The sequence below is a fragment of the Halyomorpha halys genome, unplaced genomic scaffold, assembly GCF_000696795.3.
Source record: "Halyomorpha halys isolate HHAL.00 unplaced genomic scaffold, Hhal_1.1 Scaffold70.1, whole genome shotgun sequence".
In the NCBI taxonomy this organism is placed as follows: Eukaryota; Metazoa; Arthropoda; class Insecta; order Hemiptera; family Pentatomidae; genus Halyomorpha; species Halyomorpha halys.
The window spans coordinates 121143-133224 of NW_027108636.1; the positions used below are offsets into that span (position 1 = coordinate 121143).

Sequence of the window (12082 nt, forward strand, 5' to 3'; positions counted from 1 at the left end):
TAATAAAAAATATAATATATACTATATTATATCTCTATAAATATAAAAATATATGAAAATTTATTTACTTTGTACATTTTTATATAAATTTTCACATATTTCAAATCACATTTAGCCACACTTTAGTTTACTTTTAGTTCATGTTATCTATTCCTTTAATTTGTTATATTATTTTAGTTTTTTATATCTGTTCTAGCCCTGATGATCCCTGAAAAGTGGGGGGAAACGCTTGCTCATAATAAATAGTTTAATTACTTTATACATAATATTTTCACTTATATTGAGACTGGTAATTATTGTTTAAATTAAGTCAATTCTATCCAAGTTAAGGTCCCAAAACATTCTTTATTTCTCCAAAAGCATAATGTTTCGGCAATTCTCAAGGACAACCTTAAATACCAATTTACACTAACATAAAATATTTTAAAACTTTTTGCAGGCTATTCTGCCCAAGTGACTAGTCTCAGTTAAAATTAACCTATTTTTTCACTATTTCATTAATATTAAAAGTTTTATTTATAATCAACTTAACTCTTATCATTCCTTACCATCATAACAATATTTGTAACCTTCCTTACACTCTTTTTGTTTACACAGTTTTTATAATATTTATGCTAGTGTAAATAAGTATTTGATAAATACGATTGTCCTTTACCATAGCCGAATTGGCCGAAATGTTGGACTTTTATAGAAATAAAGAATGTTTTGAGACTTTAATTTGGATACAATTGATTTTATTTAAACAATAGTTTAATTAAAATGAAGTGTAGATAGTTGACCGTAGATTAATGATTGGAGAAGTTCGTCGGGGGGTGCGGTCAGTAAAGAACAACATAAATAAACAATACCATATTTATTTATTATGACCAATTTTTTATCATTTATGATTTAATTCAATATTTTGTATAATTCTAAATTTGTTTGTATACTATTCCTTTTCAATTGTATGTTACTCTAAATGTTGTTGTTATCTCTTTTGTTCTATAGCCCTGATGAAGACCTGAAACTCAGGTCGAAACGTCGACATAAAATAAATAAATATGGTTTTGTTTATTTATGTTGTTCTTTGCTGACCCCACCCCCCGACAAACTTCTCCAATAGTTTAATTACTATTTGAGTTTTTTTGCTGCAACCGGACGATCTTCTTTTATATTTGTTTATAATAAATAAAATTAAGAAGTAATAAATGAATAATCAAAATTATTTTCCAGACTGAAGAGATAAATTTCTAGATATTGTGAGAAACCACCACTCGATTTCGATTTCGATTTCGCTAGACACATGCGAATAATGGTTTTCAGTGGCGAGTAGAAGGTAATCAACCCAGTTCTAATTTAGATTATTATCACATACTTTATGGTGAAAATCTGATTGAAAAGTGAAAGTCACACTTTTCATTATTAGTCGTCTGAGACGAAATAACTACTTTTTTAACGTGAAAAAACCATTTTGTGTTTCATTTCCTTAGAGAGAGAAAAATAATTTATTTATCTATGCTGCCTAAATACATTGGGTTGCTATCTCACACAGCATACTTATCAATCCGTAATCGGACATTTACAAATTACACATACATGGTATAATCAGAAAAAAAAGAGATACATTAATAAGATATAATAAACAATTTTTTTCCCCCCTACAGTTCCCTTTTACAATCCATTTCGGTCTGTACATCAAATACAAATGTTTGATTCATTTCTATTTTTCTTTCTCATTTCTGCTCCTCCAATTTCACCCTTTCACAATTATTCAATTCACTCGATCAACAAATTCGCTCTCCGGAATTCACCCTTCTAGATCCTCTTCAGTGACCCGCTAAACAAATTCAATATTAGACGGTAAGGTGAGATCAGACCATCATTCATAGTCACAGCAGTAGATCAGTCTACCAAGAACAAACAAATAGATACATTTTACGAGAATAAGACTAACATATAGATTAAAAGGAATATATAATAAAAAACCGGTTACAGGAAACACTTGAATGGATAAATAAGTTTAAAAAATAAAATAGTATTATATAAAATTATATATAAGATTATATATAAAATCTATAGTAAGGCAAAATAGCGTTATTTTTCAAATTCGAAATTTATAGGTCACCTATTCTGTCCAAAATCTTTTAAGATAGAATTTACAAAACTATTATCCTACCCACTGTTCTTCATGGGTGCAAAACGAGTTTACCAGAGACTTTAGAAGACTACAGAACAGCAAAGTTTCTAATTTCCCTTCATATAAAGTAAATATAGCATATCATACACACCGAGTTGAGGGAATCGGATTGGAGGGATCAGCACTCGGTAAATATAATGCAGCTTAGTGCATTGCGAATAAGATGTGCGTATAAGATTATGGGACTTGCTAATATACACTAAACCGATGGGTAAACGTATGAGGAGTTGCCCAAAACGTAGATGGGAGTATTGCGTTAAGACTTATTTAGTAGATTTGGATTTGGATTGGCTTCATTGGACAGATGTATGGAGAGAACAATTGATGGTATCGGCATCGATTCTTCGGGTTCCCTTTATTATTATTACTAGAGTAAACCTAGCTCAAAAACAAAAAGTTTTAAGAAACTGAAGTAACGTAAAACGTTTTCGCTGAAATCGGCTTACTGGTAGTCACTAGTAGAAAAGCTTCACTGTAGGCGTGAGACAGCCCTGTGGTTTCGGAAGTCCTCCAGGGTCCAACCAGCTTCGGGAAGTAGGTAACCCTTAATTAGGCAAAAATAGCTGACCAAATTACCTCCTTCCACAACCGTTATTCTAGCAACAGTTCTCCTTACAAAGTAGTGCAACCATTTTTTTTTTATTTTGGTAAATAAAATAGTAAGGATAAATATTGTCAATTCGAAACCGGGAAGAGTTAGTTTGTTTGGTTGTTTAGTGGCGGCAAACTTCACTGGTCATCAACGCCATTTATATTTTATTTTATTTTGCTAATATTCGTTGAATTTTATTTATTTTTTAATTTTATTATTATTTTTTTTTCCTTCCGATCAGGTTATATTTTAGTCAGTAAATTTTGTAATTTCAAAAACTGAAACACCAATTCTATTGTCTTATCATTGTCTCCAATGGTTTTTGAGATAGCTTGGCTTAGTCCCAAGCTATTGAGGTGTGGTGTAAAATATGGGCATAGTTGGAAAACATGGCCTATTGTTAAAATGTTATTATTTTATACATTGCAATTCGCAATGTTACTGCAAATTGCATAAAGCATGCATATAACATGCAAATAACATTGCAATAAAATTTCAACCGGCAAGAGTTAATTTTATCTAATAATAATATTAATGAAAATTAATCTAGTACTTACGGTATCAAGCAAGATTGACTAAATGACCTGCAACAGGTAAAACAAAATATATTTTATATCAAAATTAAATATTAATAATTTCCTAATATCTTTAATTTAAATTAAAGTTAAATATAAATGAGAAGATGGTTAGGTGTGCGGTCAGTTAAGGACATAAATAAGTTTTTACTTATTTTTGTTCTTTACTCTACGTCTATAAGAAAAGAAGACAGAAGAAGGAAACAAATGAGCTAAAGTTATGGCGTTTGTTGTTAGCAAACAAAACAGAACATTACCTTCACTTATATAACTATTTTAACGAAAGATGGAACTTGCAACCACCTTAGTAGCGAACTACAGAGTAAAATATAATCAATAATAAAAAGGAGATTTCTAAGGATGGGGATCCTTTATGAAGCGATAAGAGGAGAGGCCATTAATGAAGCAGATCGGGACACAGCTCTGAAGGGGTCCACTATCATCTGACCCCATCTAGCTCTGATATCACTAACGATGGCAAGAAGTACTATCATCGACTGGAGCGCAATCTACCGCGAAGGTCTTGGCTCCGGCAGGGCTGGACATTGAAGAACGCAGGATAATGTTAATAAGATATCAAGAGGATAAGAAAAGTAGTATAAGTCAGAATTAGGCTTGAATAAGGTTTTTTTTTTGTAAATATCTTCATAGAAATTTACAACTGTATATTACATACATCCAGTAAATTTAATTTAATTTTATAATGAATCGAATTCCTCTCGAATCCATTGTTCTTTGCTGACCGCACCCCCTGACCAACTTCTCCAATCAGTAATCTACGATCAACTATCTACACCTCCTCAAGAGAGAATATTGTATGATTTTGTGATAATCGAGTTAATCCGCAATTCAAAGTTGTAAAATTAAATGGAATTATCTCTTTTCCATTAAATTAATAGCCTACAAAATGTTTTTAAATTATTGTAATCCTCACACAAGACTGAAAAGACAGGAAACTGCTCATCGATTCCGACTATTACAGCACTTACTAGACAAACGATCTAAACTTCCAATCCATTACAAAAGACTGATCAACATGACTATTATAAGGCCTATCTGGACATACGGAGTTGATCTTTAGGACTCCACTAAACCATCGAATTCCTCTCGAATCCAATCCTTACAGTCCAAAATCCTTCGTAAAATCCTTAATGCTCCTTACATTGTCACAAATCAAATCATCCATCAGGACTTCAATGTCCCAGATGATACCGATTTGGTCAGAACCAGATACAAATCCTTCCATGATAAACTTTCCAACCACACAAACCAACTCGTTTTTAACCTGGCTTCTCCTTCACTACCTAATAATCCTCCGAGGCGTCTGAAAAGATGATGGTCTCGAGATCTTCTCCTTTATAAATGTTTGGAGTTCTATCAATGGGTAGAATCTCCAAATGTTTGTATCATGTAATAATATCACTTCAAGCAAATTTACTTGATGTGTATTTATGTATACAGTTGTAAATAACAATAATAAAAAAATATATAAATATATATTGGAGCGATACAGGCGTGTAAAGAAACTACTCATTGGTAGCACTCTAATGAAATTTTACATTAGCAAGTCTCGTGGCAATCTTCTTTTCAATCACCTCGGAGGATTGTCAGGAATGGAAGAGGAAGCAAGATAAGAAACTAATGGGTTTGGGTGGTTAGGGACTTTATAATGGAAAGATTGTTATATTGTTCGGGCTAGATCGGTTACATAGGGAACATTAAGGTCTTTATGTATGATTTTATTTGTGACAAAGCAAAGAGCATTGAGGACTTTACGACGGATTTTTCATAATTAGGATTGGATACGAGAGGAATTCGATGGTTTAGTGGAGCCCCATAGCTCAACTCAGTATGTCCAGATAGGTCATATTATAGTCATATAGGTCACATTGAAAGTTCCTACCTAGACATTAGGCCTACTGTCGATCGAGGAACCAAGGACGAAATCCTCGAATCCCGCGTTTTCAATGGATAAGCCAGCAATAAAAATAAAGGTAATTTAACTATAATAAAGACTTACTTAATAAAGAAGTCTATAGCACGTATCTGCGTAGGGGTAGTCATTTTCATGTTAATCGCACATGAAATTTTGTCGGAAAATCTAGACATTAATTTATTTTAGCAAATCTCTTAAAAAATACTAGTCTTATGAAGATATATGTCATAAATTAATTTGATAAGATCTTTAATTTGAGAACTAATATACATCTTAACGTTGAATGATTTTGAGATATAGATTTCTCAAAAAAATTCACTTTAACTTTTGATTTTTCGGTTAATTTTTTTAAATCTGGACCTCGGTAACTATATTTTAGGAAATTTACTCTTCTTTAAATGATGTTCTCTTAGATTTTCTAGTGTTGTTGGTAGTTTTAAAGATACAGAGGAACGAATGAATAATTATTATTTTTTTAATGTTTTGAAACAGGCACTAGTTTTTATTCCCCCTACCTAAGCTTGGCAGATTCATCAATTTTGACTAGTACTTATGCATAGTTTTCATTAAAGTAATCAAATATTGGGGTGAGATAACTGACTTTTTTCTCCTCTTGGGCTCTTGTCCTACATGGGACTGTGTAATTAGTGAAAAGACAGATCGTAATGAATATGGGGGAAGTGCCCGAAACGTCGAAAGGAACATTATGTGTAAAATAAAGCTTATGAATAAATTGAATTTTATTTTAACAAAAGATTAAATTTTCAAATGCTTAATTGAAACAATCCAGTCTCCAGAAGCTGCTTTGATAATTCAAGGTTACTTGATACTTAATCAATTCTGAATGACTATTGACTATTGGTCTCGGAGAACGTCATTGTAAATTAATGGTTGGGGAGGGAACATTCCACAATGGGCCGATTATCAAAGGTTATCATAGATTGATACATTCATCTCTCAAATATCGATACAATTTGCAAACAGTTCGATGTTCATACAAGTAGAACATGAAACAAATTATTAAAAGGTTTTACGATAGTTTTAGATAGAGAATATATGCAATATAAAATGAAATTCAAACAGCATTTGTCTGGCTGCATTATGATTTAATTCAATTCAATACTAGAATACAAATAGCATAATATATAAATAAAATAATATCGTAAAATTTTAAAATATAAAATCATTTACATATAACACACAACTTAAATTATTTTTTTAGGAGATGAAGTAATGATGTTAAATTGAGGTTAGGAATCGAGTAACTTCTAAAAGATCTAGCACGATAAAGGTTTTTTATAGGATGCAGTTTTCTGAGACGTGGATCTACAGATTGTTTGGTTGAAACTTAAATATTTATAATCCAACATCGCAGTGGAAAACATCAAGCTATTTCGCTCCAGTTGTTGGTTACCTAAGCGAAAATTATATAATTTAAATTGTTAAAATTTAAGACTCTGCCAATCATAGGGGGGGATGAAAAAATAACAAAAAATTAATTTTTCATTTGTAATATAATATATTCCAGAGATCAGCCATATAATATATTCCAGAGATCAGCCATATAATATATTCCATTCAAAAAGCAAAATGTTTTTCCAAATAATGAAAATCAATAAACAGAGGCTCCCATCAGGATAAATATCACCCTGTTTAAATAACAGAGACTCATCCATCAGGACTTCAATGTTCCATAATCTTGCCGATTTGGCCAGAACTAGATACAAATCCTTCCATGATACACTCCCCAACCACCCAAACCCACCTGTTCACCTTTGCAGGCCTACCTTCTACACCATAACCCCTGATGAAGGCCTGAAATTCAGGTCGAAACGTCGGCATAAAATAAATAAATATGGTTTTGTTTATTTATGTTGTTCTTTGCTGACCGCACCCACCGACAAACTTCTCCAACCTCCTGTTTCTAAATTGAATTCTCCCTCACTACCTAATAATCTTCCTAGGCGTCTGAAAAGAAGATGACCTTAGAGTTCTATCAATGGGGAGATTCTCCTCAGAGTTGGGCAAAAATTATTCGATTCACAAGAGACGAATACTTTTTTATTCGATTGACGAGAGACGAATAAATTTGTATTCGAATAAAAATACGACTAAACAATCCGAATACTTTCTTATTCGAATATTTAAAATACTATTGTATTGAATAAAAAATTAGTCGAATGAAAAATTATTCGAAAAAAAATTAGTCGAATACATATTATTCGAATAAAAATTTGATTTTTTTTTTTTTTAATTCACCTTTTTTTTTACCACATTCAATTTCTAATGTATGAGGGTTCTATTTCACATATTCAGACGAGTAAAAAATGAAAATGCTATCGATTTTAAGATCCCACATCGATTTATTTTAATTTCTAATACATATGGGTAAATTTTTAGGTTTTCGAATATGCAGATTATGAAAATGCTATCTATTTTAACATGGCGTATCGATTTATTTTAACTTCTTGATTTCTTTACATGTTACGGTCCCTTTATACGTTCTGAGGAATGCGGAATATGAAAAAGATATCGATTTTAAGATCGCGTATCGATTTATTTTTACTTTTCTGATTTCTAACATGTTAGGGTTCCTTTAAACGCTTTGAGGAATGTAGAATATGAAAATTATATCGATTTTAAGATCTCGTATCGAGTTATTTTTACTTTTCCGATTTCTAACATGTTAGGGTCCCTTTATACGTTTTGAGGAATGCTGAATATGAAAATGATATCGATTATGTGATCGCTCATCGATTTATTTTAACTCTCTTCATTCCGAACATGTTAGGGTCACTTTATATGTTTTTAGATATGTAGAATATGAAAATACTATCGGTTTTAAGATCACGTATCGATTTATTATAAATAATATAAGAAATATGCATATCTCAAAACATAAAGAGGCCCTAACACGTTAGAAATCAGAAAAGTTAAAATAAATCGAGAGTATTTTCATATTCTACATATCTCAAAACATAAATATGTTTTTAGTTACCTTTAAATACAACAAGGTACATGTTGGAAATCAAGAAAGTTCAAATAAATTGATAGGCAATCGTAAAATCGATAGCATTTTCTTGTTCTACATATCTCAATATATATAAAGAGAACCCTAATATGTTAGAAATCAAGAAAGTTAAAATTAATCTATACGCGATCATAAAATATATCTATGTATAGCTGTAAGACAAAAAATGTCGTGTTTATACAAATACAAACGTATTCGGATGGTTAATCATTTAATTTTTTCGAATAAGAGATTATTTTTCTATAAAATGAGTGAAGATAAAAGTATTCAAATGGTTATTCGATTTGTTTTGTACGAATAATTGATTATTCGTGTAAAATAATGACGAATAAAAAAGTAATCGGATGGTTAATCATATGCTTTGTACGAATTTATTATTCGAGTAGAAAATTCACGAATAAAAAAGTTCGAGGTTGGGGGATCATATCATATCTAATTTACCTTAAACGAGGAAATAAATGATAAATAACAATTGATTCCGGTAGGAATGCATTATCAAAGAATGCATAAATAAAAACAAAAATTATGAAAAGTGCATTTTCTCGGAAATGAGAAGAAAATAGAAAGAATGCGAGGATAGAGGAAGGCACACAGACAGTTGAAATTAATGCACAATGCATACACAGTTGGAAGTCACGTCTTGGAGACTTCTGCCCTAAGTACACATCTATTCTGAGTTCTTTTTATCGTATATCCTAACCTTCATGTTTTCATAAAATATAATACACCTTTGCACTGTATCGAAGGTCATAAGATAGGGGTGGGTTTGGGTTAATTAACCCCTGGAACACGATTTTGATATATAAAAAAGAAATGGGAGTCGGCTTTATGTCCACAATAAACTTTTCAATTCCTGGATATATTTACATTTTTTTTTTGTTTTGTATCTCCATGGAAAGGTTTAAAACTAATGAAATCCCCGATTTCTCCAGTAAAAAAAATATGAACAAAACTAAATAGCTTAGTAACCATACTTTCTTTGTGTTTATCTGAAGAATAAGAAAACAATATTAAAGATTAGATTAATTTTTATTAATATATTCTTGTTTGAGAGTGGTTTAGTTTATTTAAGAACAAATTTGATCCTTTTTTTCTCAACTTTATTCCTTTAAAAACCTTCCAACGTTTCGACCCTTTTATTTTGTTGTCATTTTCTCTTTTAAAATTCTTAAAAATGCCGGCTAATTGCCTTTGTCCCATCTATAACTTCTTCTATATAATTTTTTCATAAATTTAAAACTTGTACTGTAGAGAAGTGGTTAGTAGAAGTTTTAAATTTAAGAAAGAATTATATAGAAGAAGTTATAGATGGGACAAAGGCAATTAGTCGGCATTTTTAAGAATTTTAAAAGAGAAAATGAAAACAAAATAAAGGTATCCTTGAAAATGACCTGAGGGTCGAAACGTTGGAAGGTTTTGAAAAGAATAAAGTTGAGAAAAAAAGGATCAAATTTGTTTTTAAATAAAATATTAAAGATTTCATTTAGTTATATTAGGGGTATTCATGATGTTGTGTTAAATGTAAAATGTTTTAGCATGTTAAATTTTATAATTATTGGATTGTGAGCATCCTTATTTAAAGATCCAAGGTAGCGGATATGTTCGACAGGAGTAAGAGCAACATTATTAATGTATACTGTAGGGCAGTCGGCAGGTTTACGACGAAGGATAAAGGTGATATGATGAGATTTATTTTGATCCTCAAATTACGGCACCATTCTTCGATATAACCATATTTAAAAACATAATGTAGAATTTAAGCAGATTCTCTTTCAATTTTGGTTATTTCTTAATATAATTTTAAAGCTACATACCATCGAACATTCTAATAGATAGATCCTTATTCGATCAATTTTAATAACGAGACATGAAATCGATTCTGTATTACAGTTCTATAGAAATTGGTTTGTAAAGTTTATAGTGATACCAGATATTCTATTTTTTACTATACATATATTACTGTAATATTGTTTTATTATATATAGTTATTTACCACTATACATTATAAAACATAATCAGTAATTAATCTAATGTGTGAATAAAAATAATAAAGTATATTTAATTTTAAATAAACATATTAATTTATATCAAAATTCCAATTCACATCTCCAAATCTAGGAATAATGAAGCATTTCTGAGACTGCTATTGTATTTATGTCATATTTTTTATTTCCTTCTTTTTAGATAATGGAACTCAAATGACAAATATAATCGACCATCCATAAGCAACGGTACGCCGAATATGGAAACGAGTATAAAGAATATCATGAATCTAAATAGAGAGTAACAATTACTAAATGAAAATGACAGATAAATATTTTGTTAATTGGAAGAACAATTGTACAGGCCTCTGGAAAGTGTGAGAATTAATTATGAGTGAATCAGAACTTTCGCTCTTATTATTACACGAAGATATTAAGAAACCAAGTCTAAGCTAAAACTGTAGGTTCGATTTCTCACCGTACCTCAAGCATCTTCTAGAATTATCCTAAAATCAAATTATTTCTAAATAAGCGGTTTCCAAAGTGGGTGCCGCGACGTCCTGAGGCCACCGCCAGCGAATGCCACTTTCTCAAAAAACAAAAAAATTACAAGAATTTAAAAAAAAATTATTTATTGAATTTTACAACTATATGAAGATAAGTAAGTGTGAAATGTTTCACAAAACATGATACTCTTGGGAAAGAACCACTTAATAGTGGTACTTCTATCATTGCTTTAATATGAAGATCCCGTGACCATCTTATTTTCAGACGCCTCTGAGGATTATCAGAGATTGTTAAGGATGAGAGATTAAGAAATAAAGGGTTTTGGTGTGTAGGGATTTTGGAATGAATGGATGTATATCTATTTCGGGACAAATCCGCAACGTATGGGATGTTGAGGTCTTTATGGATGAGTTTATTTATAATAAGAAGCATCAAGGATTTTACGGAGGATTATGGATTGTAAGGATAGGACACGAAGAGAATTTGATGGTTTGGTTCTGCCCCAAAGCTCAATTCCGTATGTCAAAATAAGTCTGATTATCATAGTGTATAAGAGTTTTTGTAGTAAATCTGAATCTTAGAGTATCTGTCTTTTTTTATATATTTTATTTTATACCAGATCGGCCTGGTGGGCCTTATATTATATATATATTTTTTTAACAGTTGATTATGGGAGGGAGGGTGGTATAGTCTCGTACAAAAGATACTCCTAACTACATGTTAGGATGTTATTATTAAAAGAAGAAAATAAAATAGATAAGAATAATGCTTCTTAATAAAAGAGGAAAGTAAAATTAATAACAAAAAATAATGATATTGGTACACTTAAATAAAACAAACAATTGCTCTCTAACAGTAAAAAGAAACAAGTTAATTTGAAAAAAGGACGAGAGAAGATAATAAAAAAAAATAATAATGAATAAATAAAAAGTAAAATAATGGTAGTGTGACTATGAATTAATTTTATATTTATTAAAATTTATAAAAGAATGCTCTGCAGCAGTCTGGGCTTCAGTCTTTGGGTTGAGGTTGGATTTCCCAGCTCCTTTAACTTTACGAGATCACGTGGAACGCGAAAAACCAGATAGATAGACAGAATCAACAAATATGTAAAAGGACTGCATGCAGCAAACTGAAAAGCGGTAGCCCAACATAGGCAGGCGTGGACAAGGGTGGTTTGAACGACCAAAAAAAAAAATATATATAAATAAAATAATTACATCTAATATATATTGGAAGTACATCCAATATAGTCCGACTCGATGGCAACATTTATCGGCTGG

General features: G+C 30.8%; 1 long non-coding RNA gene across 1 annotated transcript in view; it reads right to left on the reverse strand.

Moving 5' to 3' along the window:
- LOC136795651 (uncharacterized) overlaps window positions 1–12082 on the reverse strand; it is a 143869-nt gene that overhangs the window by 47227 nt on the left and 84560 nt on the right. The window contains exon 3 of the long non-coding RNA XR_010843285.1: window positions 3326–3352. This is a non-coding gene — a long non-coding RNA (uncharacterized lncRNA). The remainder of the gene's footprint in view (window positions 1–3325; window positions 3353–12082) is intronic.